Below are 22,173 nucleotides of genomic sequence, written 5' to 3'. Positions count from 1 at the left end.
ATACTATTGATGTCCGGAGCCTTTTGGGGGGATGATGGGCTGTGGAACGCATATGTGTTCCACACCCGGCTGTAGTGATTCTGGAGCGGAAGCGGAAGTGACACGCTCCCGCGGAAATCCGCTGTGTGGAGCGCTCGTGTGTACGAATGGAACGCACGCCATGGCCGCGCGGCACACACATGCAGGGGGTACTTAAGAGGCTCCTGAGGAACAGGTATGCTAATTCTGCTGCATTAACTCTGCTTTGCTGCTACTGTTGTTGGCTTATAATGTTGAAAAGCTTGACAAAGGTTATACTTTAACCGAAACGTTGCACAATGTCTGTATGCAAACCCTGTGAAGCCTTGCATTTATTGGTACTGTGAGTATGGTATAAAAATGTTCTGAGCAAACTTTAAAAGTGACTTGGAGAGTGCCTATTTTCTTTGGACTTTGTCTATATACTGGAATCACTCTGAATAGGGGATTAACCTGTATAGTGCACCCCACCGTTGGATACTCTGATGAGAGTGCTGGACTTTCTACTTATAAATATACACACACACACATATATATATAAATATATATATATATATATGTATATGTGTATATAGGGTGAACTAACAGCGCCAAAAGATGCAGTAAAAAAATGTTTTCACAGTTTGTCAAATGCAAATGTACCCCACAAAAACAGCTAGTCACTGCAATGCCACTCCCCTTTTTTCTGTATATGGGGCGTCTGCTCGATCTTAAGTACGACCTGCACTTGTACGTGTGCCGGATAAATAAAAATTGGAAAAGCGAATAAGAACAAAGCGACCATAGGTGGTAGATACTCTGAGTGACTATAAGAAGATTTCCTTAACAAATAAAATGGGGTTTATTGCACAGAACGTTTTAAGACAATTGCACATAAAAAGATAGTGAACAGACAAAAATGTTGCTTTTTTTTAAAAACCGTTACACAATTTGTTAAAAAACCATTCCAAAGGGCACATAAAAGACAAGGTTAAAATGGTGCTAAAAATTCATGCACTAAAACATGCGAAAAATTAGAGACAACTGTGTGTCTAAAAATTATGTAAAAAGATAAATGTATACAAAATTTTGTTAAAAAGTAAAAATAGCTTAACTGAGGAGTTCAGTAGTAGGCAGGAATCATCCAACGCGTTTCGTCTGGTCTGACTTCCCCTTGATGAATTTTGAATTTTGTATACATTTATCTTTTTACATAATTTTTAGACACACAGTTGTCTCTAATTTTTCGCAAATCTTTTAGTGCATGAATTTTTAGCACCATTTTAACCTTGTCTTTTATGTGCCCTTTGGAATAGTTTTTTTAACAAATTGTGTAACGGTTTTTTAAAAAAAGCAACATTTTTGTCTGTTCACTATCTTTTTATGTGCAATTGTCTTAAAACGTTCTGTGCAATAAACCCCATTTTATTTGTTAAGAAAATCTTCTTATAGTCACTCAGAGTATCTACCACCTATGGTCGCTTTGTTCTTATTCGCTTTTCCAATATATATATATTATATATATATATATATATATATATATATATATATATATGAAAGAACAAAAAACTGCAGTACTCAGGGACTGGTGTAATGTCAGTGTATTGATCCAAAAATTACACCCATCGACGTTTCGGGGGATTTAACCCCTTTCTCAAGATGTAAGAGTAACAAGAAAAAAGGAAATCGTACTCACCCTTAAATGAAGAAAGAGAGCCCGCCTAGACACCCGTGTACGCGCTCCCGAGCCTCCATTTCTGGCACAGGACGGCACCAGGAGATGACGCATGATGACGTCCGCGCTAAGCCCAGCCACCCGTTGTCTAGCAACGCCTTATGCTCGACCCGTGGGCAGGAAGCTGGGGAACTGAGTAGACAAAAAGGAGAAAAGAAAAAGCACTTTGAAAATAGATGACATATAAGACAATAACAGTAAAGATCCCGCTAAGCAAAGCCGCCAGACCCCGTGATGTAATCTAAACACATACCAATATAACATGTGAAAGCGACTGCTGGTGCCAACATAAGTGGAGCCCACAGAGAGAGAGTACAGACTGGCAGGCTATACAATGAGAACAGACTTGACCAGAGGACGGGGACATGTAACAGCAAAACCAGCAATGCTGGTACAACAGTAATTAATGAAATAGAATCGAATCCCACGGTGCCGGAGGGCCACTCGTCCCGTGTAGGGTAGGCCCTGGCCAACTCGCACCAAGCATGTACGAATGTCCTCCTAAACAGTCATCCAAAGGTGCTCCAGACGATCCTCTAATTAAGGCCCGCTGGGTGGATCGTATTGAGCCCGTAAATCCAGGTGGCCTCTATGTGAAGTAGTTGGCCATCACGATCACCCCCCCATATGGATTTGGGGACGTGATCGATAATTATATGTTTGAGATCTCCCAGTGAGTGCTTCGCCTCCTGAAAATGTCTGGCCACTGGTTGGTCGGATGGAGACCCTGTAATGGCAGCCTTAATGGCAGAGCGGTGGAGGGCCATGCGTTCCCTCAGAGTCCTGATTGTCTTCCCAACATAACAAAGGTTACAGGGGCAAATGAGGAGATAGATGATGTGCGTAGATGTACACGAGACTACATGCCTGATGGAAATCTTCCTACCCGTTAAAGGTAAAGTAAAAGGAAGGCCCCGTGATCATGTGGCTGCATGTTGTACAACCTAGACAGCGATAACTGCCTGTTTTTTTAGACAGAAAGGTCCCCTTGGAGGGTTTGGAAATATTAGAGATATCTGTGTGTACCACCAAGTCTTTGATGTTGCGACCTCACCTGTAACACATCATAGGGGTTGTCTGTTTGAATGGAAGAGTGGTGTCAGTGGAGACTATGGGCCACAAGGCTCAATTCGCTCTATTTAAAATGGGTCTGGAAGTGGTCCACGGAATTCTATTATCTAAGGGTCTTGACATGGTACGCAGAAGCACATCCCGTTGCGCTTGTAACACCTCCCCTTTAACGAGGTCCAAGGCTGTCTTGTCATATCCCCTTTCTGTGAACTTGATGACCATATTATCCAGCTCCCTCTTGATCTTATCTGGCCGATTGCAGATACGTGCCACCCTTAACATTTGAGATCTTGGTAAGCCCTGCTTCAGAGAGCGAGGGTGGTCGCTGTTGGCACGTAGAAGGGTGTTTTTATCAGTTGGCTTACTGTAGATATTAGTCTGAAGTTTCCCTGCGCTTATGGACACCAGAACGTCAAGATAGTTAATGGACGACAAGGACCACTGAGAGGTGATTCTGATGGGGGAAGGCCTAGCGTTGATGGAATCCAATAGGCGCAATCTGGGACATTGCACACTAGCACTGGACACTTTATCCTGCAGCTTTGCACATATTAGCACCAGCACTTTGGAAGTTCCCCAGTAGCACGCTTTCTATTATGGATGTCCGCCCGTCCACCTCAGCTATAGATGGAACCAAAGGCTACACGCATTTAAACATTAACAGACGGGAGGTGTTTGGATTCACAGACGAGGATGCCGACAGATTACGCTTCAAAGAGAAACTGTCCCCTACGGACCAACAGATGAGCTTGGAGGACTTATGTCACCAACTGTATAAGTTAAAACGCAGGGAAATTGATTTCATGCTTCACAGCATTTCCCTCTCCGATTACCATCGGGATTGCATGATCCCCAGGGGGTTCAGGGTAAAGAACACCCCTACCATCGGCAGATACAATCCAGAGTTCTGCAAGAAATGGATTGGGATTACCAATAAATGCAGTCTAGATCTTATGCTACTGGTAACTGAGGAGGCTGGCAGAGAGTTGATGGTCGTCAAAGAGAAGATTGCCTCTTTTGAGGCACTAAATGCGGCTGCTTTACAACAGGAGGAGGCTCATGACTGGTTGCTGAAATTACAATCCCAATGCGACATTTATCGCAGGGATCTGATTAAATTTAAAAAGAACAAACTCAGCACAGTCCAGGAGGATTACGATACCAACAGGGTACACCGGTGGCTAATGGGGGGTAGCTCCGACAGCCCCTATTCGGCGCAGCCGAGGCCCAAACAGGGCTGGCGCAGGCGTAGGGGGAACAAGCAGAGGTCAGGAGCATCGTCCAACAGCGATAGCGAGTTCGCAGTGGCCGACTCGGATGGCGCCCAGGAAAATTCATCAGTCCCTTTAGGGGCAGCAGCCGCTCCGGCAATCAGAGGAAGAGGGCGACCACCCATAGGGGCAGTCAGAACACGCGACTCATTCGATCGAGCAGCGAAAATCAAGACTTAGTCTACAATCTATCCAAGCGCACCCTCACTTCAATTGAAATAGACGTTCTTGGGAATGGACTTTCCTTTGTCCCCACCAACCAACACAAGGAGTTGGATTGGAAAATAGACTTGTATCAATTCGCCAGAAAGTTGCGAAGACAGGAATATTTCTCCATGCATCCCATTACAACTTCTACTTCTCCCGCCATCTTTCAGCCTTTTCTTAATAAAAGAAGCAGTTCCACGCTTGATCCACAGTCGTCAAATTCCTCCATCAAGTCTTATATACGGTTGGTTGATGAGTTCATGAATAAATACACCAAGGCGACCAAACAGAGACACTGTAACCTGTCCAAGCAGCAGTGGTTGGCGCTCAAGAACTTGGGGTCGTATTCCGATGTGGTCATCCGCCCCGCAGATAAGGGGTGCGGGATCGTCATATTGGACATGGCATATTACAGAACCGAGATTTTGACCCAATCTATCGGACTCTAACACGTATTGCCAGCTGGATGCAGACCCGTCTATGGAATACAAGCTGGAACTAGATGGGATCCTAGTCAATGCTAAAGCACAAGGCCTGATATCCGATAAAATTCACAAGGCACTTACACAGGACTTTCCTATGGTCCCCACTTTCTTTACAGTTCCCAAAATCGACAAGGACCTAAATAAACCTCCCGGGCGTCCAATCATATCTGCACGCCAATCTTTATACCAACCTGTTTCCCAATTTTTAGACTGCATCTTACAGCCACTTGTTTTGAAGCAACCCAGATGTCTGAAGGATACCACCTCTTTTCTCCTTCTATTGGACTCACTTGGAGAGATCCCTGATGGGACTATTCTGTGCACAATTGAAATCTGTAGCTTGTACACTAGCATCCCCCATGAAGGGGGCCTGAATAATATGAGATCATTCTTACACGAAGAAGCCATGTTGGACGTAAACCTAGATCTGTTCATGACCTTGTTGGAATTGACTTTAACCAGGAACTATTTCCTTTTTGATGGTAGATTCTACTTGCAGAAATCTGGATGTGCCATGGGGAGCAACGTGGCACCATCCTATGCCAACATTTTCATGTTGAAGGAGGAGTTATCCATGTTTTTTCACGATCCTACGGTTACCCAGTCCATTGCACTTTTTACCAGGTATATTGATGATATTTTCATTCTCTGGACTGGAGGGGAGCCGGCGCTTTTGCGCCTATTGGATTCCATCAACGCTAGGCCTTCCCCCATCAGAATCACCTCTCAGTGGTCCTTGTCGTCCATTAACTATCTTGACGTTCTGGTGTCCATAAGCGCAGGGAAACTTCAGACTAATATCTACAGTAAGCCAACTGATAAAAACACCCTTCTACGTGCCAACAGCCACCACCCTAGCTCTCTGAAGTAGGGCTTACCAAGATCTCAAATGTTAAGGGTGGCACGTATCTGCAATCAGCCAGATAAGATCGAGAGGGAGCTGGATAATATGGTCATCAAGTTCACAGAAAGGGGATATGACAAGACAGCCTTGGACCTCGTTAAAGGGGAGGTGTTACAAGCGCAACGGGATGTGCTTCTGCGTCCCATGTCAAGACCCTTAGATAATAGAATTCCGTGGACCACTTCCAGACCCATTTTAAATAGAGCGAATTGAGCATTGTGGCCCATAGTCTCCACTGACACCACTCTTCCATTCAAACAGACAACCCCTATGATGTGTTACAGGAGAGGTCGCAACATCAAATACTTGGTGGTACACACAGATATCTCTAATATTTCCAAACCCTCCAAGGGGACCTTTCTGTCTAAAAAAACAGGCAGTTATCGCTGTCTAGGTTGTACAACATGCAGCCACATGATCACGGGGCCTTCCTTTACTTTACCTTTAACAGGTAGGAAGATTTCCATCAGGCATGTAGTCTCGTGTACATCTACGCACATCATCTATCTCATCATTTGCCCCTGTAACCTTTGTTATGTTGGGAAGACAATCAGGACTCTGAGGGAACGCATGGCCCTCCACCGCTCTGCCATTAAGGCTGCCATTACAGGGTCTCCATCCGACCAACCAGTGGCCAGACATTTTCAGGAGGCGAAGCACTCACTGGGAGATCTCAAACATATAATTATCGATCACGTCCCCAAATCCATATGGGGGGGTGATCGTGATGGCCAACTACTTCGCATAGAGGCCACCTTGATTTACAGGCTCAATACGATCCACCCAGCGGGCTTTAATGAGAGGATCATCTGGAGCACCTTTGGATGACTGTTTAGGAGGACATTAGTACATGCTTGGTGCGAGTTGGCCAGGGCCTACCCTACATGGGACGAGTGGCCCTCCGGCACCGTGGGATTTGATTCTATCTCATTAATTACTGTTGTACCAGCATTGCTGGTTTTGCTGTTACATGTCCCTGTCCTCTGGTCAAGTCTGTTCTCATTGTATAGCCTGCCAGTCTGTACTATCTCTCTGTGGGCTCCACTTATGTTGGCACCAGCAGTCGCTTTCACATGTTATATTGGTATGTGTTTAGATTACATCACGGGGTCTGGCAGCTTTGCTTAGCGGGATCTTTACTGTTATTGTCTTATATGTCATTGATTCACCGTAATCTATTTTCAAAGTGCTTTTTCTTTTTGTCTACTCAGTTCCCCAGCCTCCTGCCCGTGGGTCGAGCGTCAGGCGTTGCTAGACAACGGGCGGCCGGGCTTAACACGGACGTCATCATGCGTCATCTCCTGGCGCCGTCCTGTGCCGGAAATGGAGGCTCGGGAGCGCATACACGGATGTCTAGGCGGGCTCTCTTTCTTCATTTAAGGGTGAGTACGATTTCCTTTTTTCTTGTTACTCTTACATCTTGAGAAAGGGGTTAAATCCCCCGAAACGTCGATGTGTGTAATTTTTTGATCAATACACTGACATTACACCAGACCCTGAGTGACGCAGTTTTTTGTTCTTTCTGTATCCAAGCTTCACTGAGGGCACCGGGGCACGCTGCTATTTAAGGGAGTTCCGGGCTTTTTGTTTTTTTATATATATATATATATATATATATGAGAAAACATGGGGGATGGGAGCGCCAGCAACCAACGGTGTCTAATGGATTTATAATAAATATGAAGAAGTGGCAGGATGAGTTCAGATAAAAAGATAAAATTACATTTAATTTATAAAAAGGTAGGCTAAAATTTCACAAGCATAGGATAATGTTAAGAGTACATCAGAAATAATTAAAAAGTATATATAGTACAAAACATGAGAATAAAAAACAATGCTCTAAAAAGATAAGAATAAAGTGCTTATCTTTAAAAATGGAGGGTCAGTTTAGAGGTACAACCAACGCATTTTGTCCATCAGACTTCATCAAGGGGTAGGGTGCTAATGAACAAGGGTTGTATTTATAGCTGGTACCAGGTAATTATGACATCACTTCCTGTTGGAAGTATAAACAGCATATAGCTACACAATTCTGAATCTAAGCATATGTATGCTTAAGAAGTAATGAAAATGTGTCCAATGGTATCACTTTTTACACAAAACGAGTTCTTAAAGCTGTGTTTTTTCGATCTATAAGTTCCAGGACGCGTCCCGCGTCACTTCCGCCCGCTTCCGCGTCTGCACAGGCGCTGTGCGCATGCGCGTCATGCCGCTCTTCCGGTATCGAGTGTTGGACGAGTGCGCTGTATTCTCCCCACTTCCGTCAGTTACATCTATTGGAGGGTGCCCCACTTCCTGTGAGGACGGGACCCGGCTAGTCCCTCGACGTTATTGGATGAGGAAGCTGTCACTCATCGCGGCGGCCATTTTTGTGGATTTTATTGCGGCTGCAGACACATTTTCGTCGATTAATGGAGTAAGCAAGGTCTCCATAGGAACCGATGCATAATAAAGGATACAAATGAAAACATAAATTAGAACCTGTATTTAGGTGAATTACGATGGTGGCATTTGTGATGCTACTAGGTATAATAAATATTAATATGATTGGAGAGATTTTTTATTTTTATTATTAAACACAGAGATGCTGTATACTCCCCCTTGCCCAGATATCTCTAGTAATTGGGAGAAATGAAAATAAGTGGATATACTGTTGCAAGAGGAAATGAGGGATAATCTAAATAGAATACCAGGAGTTTTTAATAAGTAATGAGGCCTCTATATTAGTGCCTGATAAATAGTATATAGGACTTAACACCAATATCCGATGATACAGTGATTATAATAAAGGTGCCGACAAACGGTGCCTATAAGAGTATATATGAGAAGTCCATCAGTAATAATGGTGCTTGGAATAATAAAATAAAATAAGTGTACGTGGTGTCAAAGTCAGAAAAATATCACGCTGCACATTGCCATATATGCACCTCATGCGTGTGCCCGCTGCACGAGCATGAGCTCTCCCGTGCGTGCGTATACTCGAGGTCGCGTGCACTCGCAGGCGCGCGGTATGCGCATTTACGGTAGAGTTTGTGTGCGTCTAGCGGGCGACTCAATCGTAACATATTTTAGTCATATAATGTATTTTGTACATTATGGTCCCTTTGATAGAATCTGAAAGTTTAGTTAATATAGCATGTTCGGGGACAAAGAGATTCCTCTTTGTTTGATACGAAGGGTCAGACAGGGGTTACACAGTGGTGTTTAGTATCCATCGGAAGAGAATATAATTAGCAATATTCCGGTGTTGGTTTGAAGCGGATTACTCGCTCGTGCGTATAGTTATGGATATAAGAAGTTTATGGACATTTACTATATTTGCACTTTATTACCCATGCGGCGGGAAACCCAGTTTCCCTCCCACCTGAGCAGTTTTATAGTCACAGCCCACCTGTATGAACCAACCTATGACCTTTTGTTATAATGCAGAGACGAATTCCTGTGTCCAATGAACAATAAGTATGTAGGGACCATTGTACTGTACTGTGTGTAAGTGTATATAAAGACAAGCCGATCTGGGCCAGCTCTCTACTCTTTTCAACGGTTCTCATCACTGATAATCGGGAGCTGGATATCCAGAAAGGCGCTTGCGATTGTTCCCCTTGTGCGTAAGTTCTCTGCAACCATATTTATCTCCTATTTTGTTGTAAGCCATTCTCTCTCTCCTTCCCCCCCCTTAAATGTAATTGTGTCTTTGTTGTATTTTAATGTGTAGTAACTCGGTTAGGTATTTTATGTTAGTTTGGTAGTGTATAACTTGTATCGTGTATTCTTTTTGCGATTGAACGTTCATTAATTTCCTTAAAAGGCGTTAGACCCTTAGACCGGTATTTAAGTGTTTATTATATTGCTAAAGGGTTCTCAGAGCGTAAGAATCGCTCATACAGCTTTTAAACTGACAAGGTTACACTGTGTTGCATTTACACCTTATCACTGCACAAAGGTTTACAATTGAAGTACATTGTTTATGATACTGTTATAAAGGTTTAACTCTGTGAGCGTCAGCGCCGCTCGTGATCTCCTCGTGGTCTCGAGCGTCCGCTACGCTGATAGCGTATCATTACGTTAGTCGGCAGCCTATAGCGTGCTTGCCTTTACGCTTTAAGCCGTGAGCGAACGTGCCGCTCGTGCGTCTCGTCCACGGCTACGCGTTTGTACGCTACATGCGTACTCTTACGGTATTCCATACGCCAATTGCGTACTGTGTTCATTAACCTTTTAGAGTGTTTAATATAGGATATATTATAGGCATTTACAATTGGGGACTCGCCCGCTCTTCACATATCTGCACTAGGTAATTTCAGCAGACATTATCGGTCAGCAAAAGGCGGGAGGTAATATTCCTCGTAGTGCTGACCAGATAAGCGTCTGCTTCGCTTAGTAAGGAGTGCTGAAGGAATCCGGAACCAAAAGGTAGGAACAGTACGTTATTGTCTTTTAAAACCTGTTTAGTTTCTGTTTTGCGAACGTACGCATAAGCACACACACCTGTATTTCGTGTCTAGCATTATTTGTCCGTACCTCATTCTCCTGATTGCCACACACTAGTGATAACGTGTTGAGACATTTGTTGTTATTAATAGTTAAAAGTAATATTTAAGGGAATAATTGTAAAAGGCACGCACACAATCTCGCCTAGAATACAAGGGAGATTTGAGTGGTGGTCAGTGAAGGATTACTGTTAAAAATCATTCACATTGATAAACGTGTAGTGTGTAACTGTGGACGTACTTGGTCTGCGTACACGTGTCCTTACAAGGGCAGGGCGTACGCAACGCAAGGGTCGACGCACGGAGCGTATATCACGCAACGAAGCGTACGGATACGCCCACATAATACAAACCGCACGATAGTATTGTTTTAATAAGCGATAAGGAAATAACGCGATAATAACACAGATCTATCTCAAATCCAAAAGTTTAAAGTTAAAAGAAATAACCTTCTCTGTTGCAATTCTTCTGGGTTAGGCTAATACCGAATGAAAGGATTTCTGCGCAGAAATAAAAAAATTAAAGTGTACATGTGGTAAGAGTGTGTGTATATATAAGATTTCTCTTTTATTACGGAAGTGGGAACCATAGGCCAGTAGAAAGAGGTACACCAGCGAGAGTGATATCGTGGGGTGGCTTGGGAGGCGTCCCTTGTTAGTCTCGACACATTTATGAGCAGTAGAGTCTGCTGTACATAACAGACCAGGAGGTCACAGACCAGGAGGTCACAGGACCAGGAGGTTCAGGTACAGCAGACTAGAAGTAGAGAAGCGCAACCGAAGAGGGTTGGTGCTAGACCCAAGCACAACCGAAGAGGGTTGGTGCTAGACCCATATAGGCCAAAGAAGCTCATTGCTGAAGGAATTCGCAGCCGAAATTTTCGATTCCACTTATCGTTCCGCACATAAGATTAGTTGCTTGTGTGCAGATACGATTGTACCGCATGTGATTGTGTGCATCAGCGTGTCTTGAATTCAGAAGAACGCTGCTTGCACATTGTTAACGTGATTTGTGTAATTTTTTTATTTTAAGGGAAGTAGCCTGATCACTCAGGGACATTCCAACAACCGATACTTGCTGGGGACTGGAAGGTCCAACACGCCCCAGTAAATAAAGGTTCATAGGGGCCCTAGGTTGGGTACAGCAGCTCTGAGTCAGTGATTGCAGTACTGGCCAACGTGGGCGGAGTTAAGTGGGCGGACCTCGTTGCAAAACCCCCACCGCAGCCTTACCCCGGACATTTTGGTTTTCTGTAAGGGTTGCCGAAGACCCTGATTTGAAGTCAGAGGTAGTGAAAGCAGCACCTGCAGAGATGGGGGCCAGTTGTTCAGGTAAGGGGCGATCAACCCAGGTTCAGGTTGATTTAGTAAACCGATCAATCGGGTCGGCAAGGTATATCATGTGTGAAAAATATGGTCATCACACAGAAAAGTTGTGCAATGAATGGGAAAGGATGACTGTGCATGACGGGGAAAAGTTTCCCCGGGTAGGTAGTTTTAATCCAGAAGTATTACAGAATTTAAGGAGAAGAGTGTGCCTGATTAAATCTTCAAAAAGGCGTATTAAACATTATGATTATTTAAAATTGTGGCAACAGGAAAGTGAAATGCAAAGAAATTTAACTTACATATCTGACTCTCATCTTGGGAAGAGAGACATGGCAATGGAGAGGATTATGGCTGCAGAGAATGGCACAATGGTGTACGATAAAAATGCACTTAGTAACTGTATTAAGACTGAAAGTAACAATTGTAATAAATGTAACAAGAATAATCGTAATACTGTTAAATGTACAACTATTAACCCATGCAAGTTGCACCCCATGTTGAACTTCCCTCAGGATCACCAGCAAGAAAGTGGGCCCAGCACGATGTCAGCACCTTTTCCAGTAGCCAGCACACAAGACATCCAGGTGGACGCGACCAATTCGGTAAAGGCAGTAATCAAACCCCCTAACGGAGGGTCAGGTGAGGTCGTGTCCACAGGTACGTACGGTGTTATATATCACGCACAAACAAATGTACCTCATATTGTAGAACCAACACAAGATGATGTAATTGAATTTAGTCCTGTCAGGGTGATCACAGTCCCCAATGGGAAGACTGACGCTCAGGGAATCATTCCCGCCAGGGACAGTGCAATGCGCCGTCCCTGGTCCCGGATGGAATTGAGAGCAATAATGTCTGAATTCCCTGATCCTAGGAAAATAAGAATTTACTTACCGATAATTCTATTTCTCGTAGTCCGTAATGGATGCTGGGAACTCCGTAAGGACCATGGGGAATAGCGGCTCCGCAGGAGACTGGGCACAAAAGTAAAGCTTTAGGACTACCTGGTGTGCACTGGCTCCTCCCCCTATGACCCTCCTCCAAGCCTCAGTTAGGATACTGTGCCCGGACGAGCGTACACAATAAGGAAGGATTTTGAATCCCGGGTAAGACTCATACCAGCCACACCAATCACACCGTACAACCTGTGATCTGAACCCAGTTAACAGCATGATAACAGAGGAGCCTCTGAAAAGATGGCTCACAACAATAATAACCGGATTTTTGTAACAATAACTATGTACAAGTATTGCAGACAATCCGCACTTGGGATGGGCGCCCAGCATCCACTACGGACTACGAGAAATAGAATTATCGGTAAGTAAATTCTTATTTTCTCTGACGTCCTAGTGGATGCTGGGAACTCCGTAAGGACCATGGGGATTATACCAAAGCTCCCAAACGGGCGGGAGAGTGCGGATGACTCTGCAGCACCGAATGAGAGAACTCCAGGTCCTCCTCAGCCAGGGTATCAAATTTGTAGAATTTAGCAAACGTGTTTGCCCCTGACCAAGTAGCTGCTCGGCAAAGTTGTAACGCCGAGACCCCTCGGGCAGCCGCCCAAGATGAGCCCACCTTCCTTGTGGAATGGGCTTTTACAGATTTTGGCTGTGGCAGGCCTGCCACAGAATGTGCAAGCTGAATTGTACTACAAATCCAACGAGCAATAGTCTGCTTAGAAGCAGGAGCACCCAGCTTGTTGGGTGCATACAGGATAAACAGCGAGTCAGATTTCCTGACTCCAGCCGTCCTGGAAACATATATTTTCAAGGCCCTGACTACGTCCCACAACTTGGAGTCCTCCAAGTCACTAGTAGCCGCAGGTACCACAATAGGTTGGTTCAGATGAAACACTGAAACCACCTTAGGGAGAAAATGAGGACGAGTCCTCAATTCCGCCCTGTCTGAATGGAAGATCAGATAAGGGCTTTTACAGGATAAAGCCCGCCAATTCTGACACGTGCCTGGCCGAGGCCAGGGTCAACAACATGACCACTTTCCATGTGAGATATTTTAACTCCACAGATTCAAGTGGTTCAAACCAATGTGACTTTAGGAACCCCAAAACTACATTGAGATCCCAAGGTGCCACTGGAGGCACAAAAGGAGGCTGTATATGCAGTACCCCTTTTACAGTTGTCTGAACTTCAGGTAGTGAAGCTAGTTCTTTCTGGAAGAAAATTGACAGGGCCGAAATTTGAACCTTAATGGACCCCAATTTTAGGCCCATAGACACTCCTGTTTACAGGAAATGCAGGAATCGACCTAGTTGAAATTCCTCCATCGGGGCCTTACTGGCCTCGCACCACGCAACATATTTTCGCCAAATGCAGTGATAATGCTTTGCGGTTACATCCTTCCTGGCTTGACCAGGGTAGGGATGACTTCATCCGGAATGCCTTTTTCCTTCAGGATCCGGCGTTCAACCGCCCTGCCGTCAAACGCAGCCGCGGTAAGTCTTGGAATAGAAAGGGTCCTTGCTGGAGCAGGTCCCTTCTTAGAGGTAGAGGCCACGGGTCCTCCGTGAGCATCTCTTGAAGTTCCGGGTACCAAGTCCTTCTTGGCCAATCCGGAGCCACGAGTATAGTTCTTACTCCCCTCCGTCTTATAATTCTCAGAACTTTTGGTATGAGAGGAAGAGGAGGGAACACATACACTGACTGGTACACCCACGGTGTTACCAGAGCGTCCACAGCTATTGCCTGAGGGTCCCTTGACCTGGCGCAATACCTGTCCAATTTTTTTGTTTAGGCGGGACGCCATCATGTCCACCTTTGGTTTTTCCCAATGGTTTACAATCATGTGGAAGACTTCTGGGTGAAGTCCCCACTCTCCCGGGTGGAGGTCGTGCCTGCTGAGGAAGTCTGCTTCCCAGTTGTCCACTCCCGGAATGAACACTGCTGACAGTGCTATCACATGATTTTCCGCCCAGCGAAAAATCCTTGCAGCTTCTGCCATTGCCCTCCTGCTTCTTGTGCCGCCCTGTCTGTTTACGTGGGCGACTGCCGTGATGTTGTCCGACTGGATCAGCACCGGCTGACCTTGAAGCAGAGGTCTTGCTTGGCTTAGGGCATTGTAAATGGCCCTTAGCTCCAAAATATTTATGTGAAGTGATGTCTCCAGGCTTGACCACAAGCCCTGGAAATTTCTTCCCTGTGTGACTGCTCCCCAGCCTCGCAGGCTGGCATCCGTGGTCACCAGGACCCAGTCCTGAATGCCGAATCTGCGGCCCTCTAGAAGATGAGCACTCTGCAACCAACACAGGAGAGACACCCTAGTCTTTGGTGACAGGGTTATCCGCTGATGCATCTGAAGATGCGATCCGGACCATTTGTCCAGCAGGTCCCACTGGAAAGTTCTTGCGTGGAATCTGCCGAATGGAATTGCTTCGTAGGAAGCCACCATTTTTCCCAGGACCCTTGTGCACTGATGCACTGACACTTGGCCTGGTTTTAGGAGGTTTCTGACTAGTTCGGATAACTCCCTGGCTTTCTCCTCCGGGAGAAAACACCTTTTTCTGGACTGTGTCCAGGATCATCCCTAGGAATAGAAAACGTGTCGTCGGGATCAGCTACGATTTTGGAATATTGAGAATCCAACCGCGCTGCCGCAGCACTATCTGAGATAGTGCTACCCCGACTTCCAACTGTACCCTGGATCTTGCCCTTATCAGGAGATCGTCCAAGTAAGGGATAACTAAAACTCCCTTCTTTCGAAGGAGTATCATCATTTCGGCCATTACCTTGGTAAAGACCCGGGGTGCCGTGGACAATCCAAACGGCAGCGTCTGAAACTGATAGTGACAGTTCTGTATCACAAACCTGAGGTACCCTTGGTGAGAAGGGTAAATTGGGACATGTAGGTAAGCATCTTTGATGTCCAGAGAGACCATATAGTCCCCTTCTTCCAGGTTTGCAATCACTGCTCTGAGTGACTCCATCTTGAATTTGAACCTTTGTATGTAAGTGTTCAAGGATTTTAGATTTAAAATTGGTCTCACCGAGCCGTCCGGCTTCGGTACCACAATAGTGTGGAATAGTACCCCTTTCCCTGTTGCAGGAGGGGTACCTTGATTATCACCTGCTGGGAATACAGCCTGTGAATGGCTTGCAATACTGTCTCCCTGTCTGAGGGAGACGTCGGTAATGCAGACTCTATGAAACGGCGAGGGGGAGACGTCTCGAATTTCTTGAGACGGGCCCCCACCGTGCCTGAGACCGCTTGTAAAGCCCCAGCGTCATGCTGAGGACTTTGCGGAGGAGGGAGAGGGCTTTTGTTCCTGGGAATTGGCTGTTTGCTGCAGCCTTTTTCCTCTCCCTCTGCCACGGGGCAGAAATGAGGCGCCTTTTGCCCGCTTGCCCTTATGGGGCCGAAAGGACTGCGCCTGATAATAAGGCGTCTTCTTAGGTTGAGAAGCTACCTGGGGTAAAAATGTGGATTTTCCAGCCGTTGCCGTGGCCACCAGGTCTGTTAGACCTACCCCAAATAACTCCTCCCTTTTATAAGGCGATACTTCCATATGCCTTTTGGAATCAGCATCACCTGACCACTGTCTTGTCCATAACCCTCTTCTGGCAGAAATGGACAGCGCACTTACTCTTGATGCCAGTCGGCAAATATCCCTCTGTGCATCACGCATATATAGAAATGCATCCTTTAAAATGCTCTATAGTTAGTAATATACTGTCCCTATCTAGGGTATCAATATTGTCAGTCAGGGAATCCGACCAAGCCACCCCAGCACTGCACATCCAGGCTGAGGCGATTGCTGGTCGCAGTATCACACCCGTGTGAGTGTATATACATTTTAGGATATTTTACTGCTTTCTGTCAGCAGGTTCCTTAAGGGCGGCCGTATCCGGGGACGGTAGTGCCACCTGGTTAGACAAGCGTGTGAGCGCTTTATTCACCCTAAGGGGTGTTTCCCAACGTGCCCTATCCTCTGGCGGGAAGGGGTATGATGCTAATAACTTTTTAGGAATTAACAGTTTTTATCGGGGGAAACCCACGCATCATCACACACTTCATTTAATTCCTCAGATGCAGGAAAAACTACAGGCAGTTTTTTCTCACCCAACATAATACCCTTTTTAGTGGTAAAAACATTTTCCATAGCCTCAATCATGTAACGTGTGGCCCTACTGGAAGTCACATTCGTCTCTTAATCGTCGACACTGGAGTCAGTATCCGTGTCGGCGTCTGTATCTGCCATCTGCGGTAACGGGCGTTTTAGAGCCCCAGATGGCTTTTGAGACACCTGGACAGGCACAGGCTGAGTCGCCGGCTGTCTCATGTCATCAATCTTTTGTAAAGAGCTGACACTGTCACATAATTCCTTCCATAAGCTCATCCACTCAGGTGTCGACTCCCTAGGGGGTGACATCTCTGTTACAGGCAATTGCTCCGCCTCCACCTCATTTACCTCCTCATACATGTCGACACAACGTACCGACACCCAGCACACACACAGGGAATGCTCTGATAGAGGACAGGACCCCACTAGCCCTTTGGGGAGACAGAGGGAGAGTATGCCAGCACACACCAGAGCGCTATATATATATATACAGGGATAACCTTATATAAGTGTTTTTCCCCTTATAGCTGCTGTATTGTTATACTGCGCCTAATTAGTGCCCCCCTCTCTTTTTTAACCCCTTTCTGTAGTGTAGTAACTGCAGGGGAGAGCCAGGGAGCTTCCCTCCAACGGAGCTGTGAGAGAAAATGGCGCCAGTGTGCTGAGGAGATAGGCTCCGCCCCTTTCTCGGCGGCCTTTTCTCCCGTTTTTCTGTGGAATCTGGCAGGGGTTAAAATTCATCCATATAGCCCTGGGGGCTATATGTGATGTATTTTCGCCAGCCAAGGTGTTTTTATTGCTTCTCAGGGCGCCCCCCCCTAGCGCCCTGCACCCTCAGTGACCGAAGTGTGATGAGGAGCAATGGCGCACAGCTGCAGTGCTGTGCGCTACCTTGGTGAAGACAGGATGTCTTCTGCCGCCGATTTTTCCGGACCTCTTCTTGCTTCTGGCTCTGTAAAGGGGCCGGCGGCGCGGCTCTGGGACCGAGCTCCGAGGCTGGGCCTGTGTTCGGTCCCTCTGGAGCTAATGGTGTCCAGTAGCCTAAGAAGCCCAATCCACTCTGCACGCAGGTGAGTTCGCTTCTTCTCCCCTTAGTCCCTCGATGCAGTGAGCCTGTTGCCAGCAGGTCTCACTGAAAATAAAAAACCTAAAACTAAACTTTCACTAAGAAGCTCAGGAGAGCCCCTAGTGTGCACCCTTCTCGGCCGGGCACAAAAATCTAACTGAGGCTTGGAGGAGGGTCATAGGGGGAGGAGCCAGTGCACACCAGGTAGTCCTAAAGCTTTACTTTTGTGCCCAGTCTCCTGCGGAGCCGCTATTCCCCATGGTCCTTACGGAGTTCCCAGCATCCACTAGGACGTCAGAGAAAGATCTAGTTGCATGTCAGAGATTTATTAAAGAACTAGGAAACTCCACAGAACCCACCAACAAAGATTGGCGGACAGTGCTGAGGGCATGTTTGCCCTCCAGTGTTGACCCTGCGAAATGTATTGCTGATTGTAAATTAAACACAGAGGTACCTCGTACGGAGGAACACAATCATTAATGTATTAAGCAGATCAACCAGCAGTTAGGAGTATATTTCCCAGCCATTGCCAAGTGGAACAAAATCCTCTCCATAAGACAAGGAAAAAGGGAAAGTACTTCTGACTACTTCAATCGAGCACTGCAAGTAATGGCTAGAGACACTGGGATCACAGACATCAAAACAAATGCACAGCATAAAGAAGTAGCGGTTAAGTTATTAATGAATGGTTTAAAGGAGGTGTTGAGAACAAGGGTACAGACCACCAACCCAAACTGGAGAAATATCTCGGTGGCTACATTAAGAGAGGCCGCTATTGATCATGATCGGAACATCACCAGACACAGGGAGTCACGGAGTAATAAGCTGATGGCCGTAAGTATACAGGCTCTAACCAAAAGGCCACATCCAGCATAAGCCCCAAACCCCTGCGAGAAATTCAAATGTGGTAGTCTGTTACAATTGTCATAAAGAGGGACACTTTGCAAGAGATTGTAGATCAAGAAAAATACAAAAGTCATATCAACCCCCTAGACAAGAGCACGAGCAGAATTATGACAAACCAAATTATAATCAGGGATCATATAGGAAGAATTTTGGGCCACACCCATGATATGTAGTCAGGAGAGGTGATAATTAGGACTGATGGTAAGCCTGAGGTAACAGTTAATAAATTGGGAGGTCATTCCCTGAAGACACAGGAATGACCGGGTAAAATTTGTAATGTATCTGTAAAAATGTTTTTTTTTCTCTCCCCATTTCTGACGGTTATCGGTAGGACTCAAACATTACATAGCTACTTGGTCTTTGCAGAAGTCTGCCAAACCCCAGCATGACCTACCCGCATCAATGTATCCTGGCCAGATACAAAGGGTGGAGTTTGGAAATGCTGGTGGGAGGGACTGCGCAAAGATACCATTGGACATGTCGGTGTGACAGCCTGATGATGAACGGAAGAACTGACAATGTTTTTTTCTCTCTCCTGAAAAATGTTTGAAAAATGTTTTTCTTCTTGTTGTTGTTTATTGTTGATTTATGTGATGCATACATATATGAACGGTTCTCTCTCTCTCGTTGTTTTTTTCTCTCTCTCTTCTTTCTCATGTTCTCATAACGTTACAGATGGTATGTCACACATCAGTTGGATAAATGGTAATGCAAGATTTATTCTCCTTACAGAAAGAGCATTGAGCTAGAAGAAATATTGTATCACCAGAATGTTTAGAAGACTGAGAGACAGCACCTTTGAGATGACAGCAGAACAAGAAGAACAACAAGACTAGAGAACTAATTATCGTAACAAGTATCTCTCCCCCTCAAACTGTTTTTCTGTACCCCCATTACAAATCTCTCCTTTTCTCCTCCTGTAAGATGGACTTGCCCCAAGAGACTGTGATACGGATTTTCCTGTTGACCATGATGTTGACCAGAGCAGTCTGTTTCGGTGAGAGTACCAGTGAGGTCGAGAAAGGATCCAGAAAGGTTCTAATGACAGAGACAGAGGCGTAAATTTCCAATAGAAGCACGATCACAGAGCAAAGGCAAGTACCGGAAACGATCCAGCAGCCATGTTATTTGTAAACATTGTGAAGGATTGTTAGCTGAAAAGAACTGTATCTGTAGACACTGTGACAGTGTAGTTGAGGATGGGTGTATCAAGAAATGCCAATCCAGTTTTAATATCCACATGGACCGGCATCCATTGAGTGACTATCACTCCTTAGTGGGTAAAGTGTTAAATCAGACAGATTGTTGGGTATGGTCTCAAGTACCTCAAGGCCATAGCAAATCAGGGTTAGTACCATTCCCTCTAACTATAGGGGAGGTACTTGAGCTAAGTGGTGGGAGGCCAGTGGACAGGAGGTTTAATATCTCCAGTCCTCCTAGTTTGAAGCTCCACCAATATCATGTGGATAGATCCCTAGTATGTTTTAACATTTCCAATCCCCGAAAGCCGGGAAATTGGGAAGTGTCATGGAATAACCAAACCATGACCTTTTCACACAGAGCCGATAGAATGCCTACAGATACAGAACTTATAAGCCACATAGCCGGTAGTGGAAAATATTTCCGATATAGGTATACCCTAGGAAGTAGGATCATGAGAGTTGGAGAAGTATCACCAGGATACTGTGCACATATCGTACAAACTGATACGTGTACTAAACAGATGGGAGAATTAGGGTTAGGAGATTTCATATGGAAAATGTGTAATATGGTAATGTCCTACTCCGTCCCATATGTTCTCCCCGATGATGCATACTTCATATGCGGGAGGAAGGCGTATAAGTGGCTTGCCCCAAACTCAGAAGGGTTATGTTATATTGGAAAAGTACTGCCTAAGGTAATGACCGTATCCCACACTAAAATGAAGGATATTCACCGCAGTGCCCAAGCTCCTTATACTCACACTCATTACGAGCACATCGTTAAACGGCACCTGATAGAAAGAACAGAGCATCCGGCCTCTGACCTGATCCATGAATCCACCGGGATTCAATTCCTAATCGCGTTAGATATCACTCGTACCGCCAGAGGAGTGATAAATTATAAATATATATCTGCGCTTGCAAATTTATTAGACAATATCACTGAAATGTATGATGACACATTCAGGTATACCGGAAGGGAGCTCCAAGCTTATAAAACAGAACTGGTTCAGCATAGGATGATTCTCAATTATCTCACAGCTGTGACGGGTGGATATTGTGTCACACTGGCAACGCAGTACGGCGTAAAATGCTGCACGTATATTACGAATAGCACCGAGGACCCGGTCGAGGTCATAGACCAAAAGATGGACGACATTCTCCAATTATAGTGGGAATTCCGCAGGAGACACAATCTCACCCTAGCTGCTGTGGGTAATGAGCTGACCGGTTGGGTGTCATGGTTGAACCCACGAAATTGGTTCTCTGGTTTAGGAGAATGGACTCAAGGAATTATCATGAATGTAGGGAAATTTCTTTTGTGTATTCTGGGTGTCATCATATTGGTCGGTCTGATATTTAGATGCGTTTGGGTTTTAACAAAGTGTAAACGTAGCGCCCGAGTGATGAGTTTAAGAAGTGAAGATACTGTAATAACAATGACTGATTTGATTTATGACCCAACGATAGAGACAATGTTGTGATAAAAATGTAATTCCACGGTCCGTTTCTTTCACCCGTTTCTCCTTTGTTTTCCTCCAAGGTAAAAAGACATCCGCTTGGAAGAAGAATTTGACAACCTTTTACACAGACAACTGATGGACTATGCCATAGACCCCCCATATCCCTAATACCTTTAATTTTACGCTAGCCCAACACTTTTTGTAAGTCTATGGACATTGAAAAAGCTTTTTGCACACCGTTTATAGCAAAAGCATCAGGAGACTACAGTCAACATGTACATCGAGACAAGACAAGACACAAGACAAGACCTCAATCGGCAAATGTATATTAAACTCACATAGTTTATGACTGCATTTACCATAATTGCTCCTTATCTTCATCTCTACAACCTTCAGGTAATAACACACATAGTCGATAGGGAATATAGGCACAGATATCAGCACTCACATATCCCCCTATTCATGTATCATCAACTAAAATGTGCTCCCCATTTTGTTGCAACCAAAAGCCGAAAAGAGCTCGGTAAAGTTTGACAGCCCATCCACAGACCCGTACCACGGGATAAGAAGGAATTCAAATGTATACTTCGCAATACCTCGAAGCTTGATTTAAAACACGTACGGCACGATGATACATGACCCCCCAAACATGGATTCATACCCACATGCTTCTGCTATCTCACTAGGTCATACCGTTTTCCCACCTTCTCCTCTACCCAATCATAGAAATGTATTATACATGACATATATTTTTCTCTTTTTGAACTGTTTTAGGAAGTGGCAGTTATTGGTGACTGCCAAAGGGTGGACTGTCAAAGTCAGAAAAATATCACGCTGCACATTGCCATATATGCACCTCATGCGTGTGCCCGCTGCACGAGCACGAGCTCTCCCGTGCGTGCGTATACTCGCGGTCGCGTGCACTCGCAGGCGCGCGGTATGCGCATTTACGGTAGAGTTTGTGTGCGTCTAGC

Source organism: Pseudophryne corroboree, chromosome 2 (assembly GCF_028390025.1).
Source record: "Pseudophryne corroboree isolate aPseCor3 chromosome 2, aPseCor3.hap2, whole genome shotgun sequence".
Taxonomy (NCBI): domain Eukaryota; kingdom Metazoa; phylum Chordata; class Amphibia; order Anura; family Myobatrachidae; genus Pseudophryne; species Pseudophryne corroboree.
Note: the sequence above shows the minus strand (reverse complement) of the source record.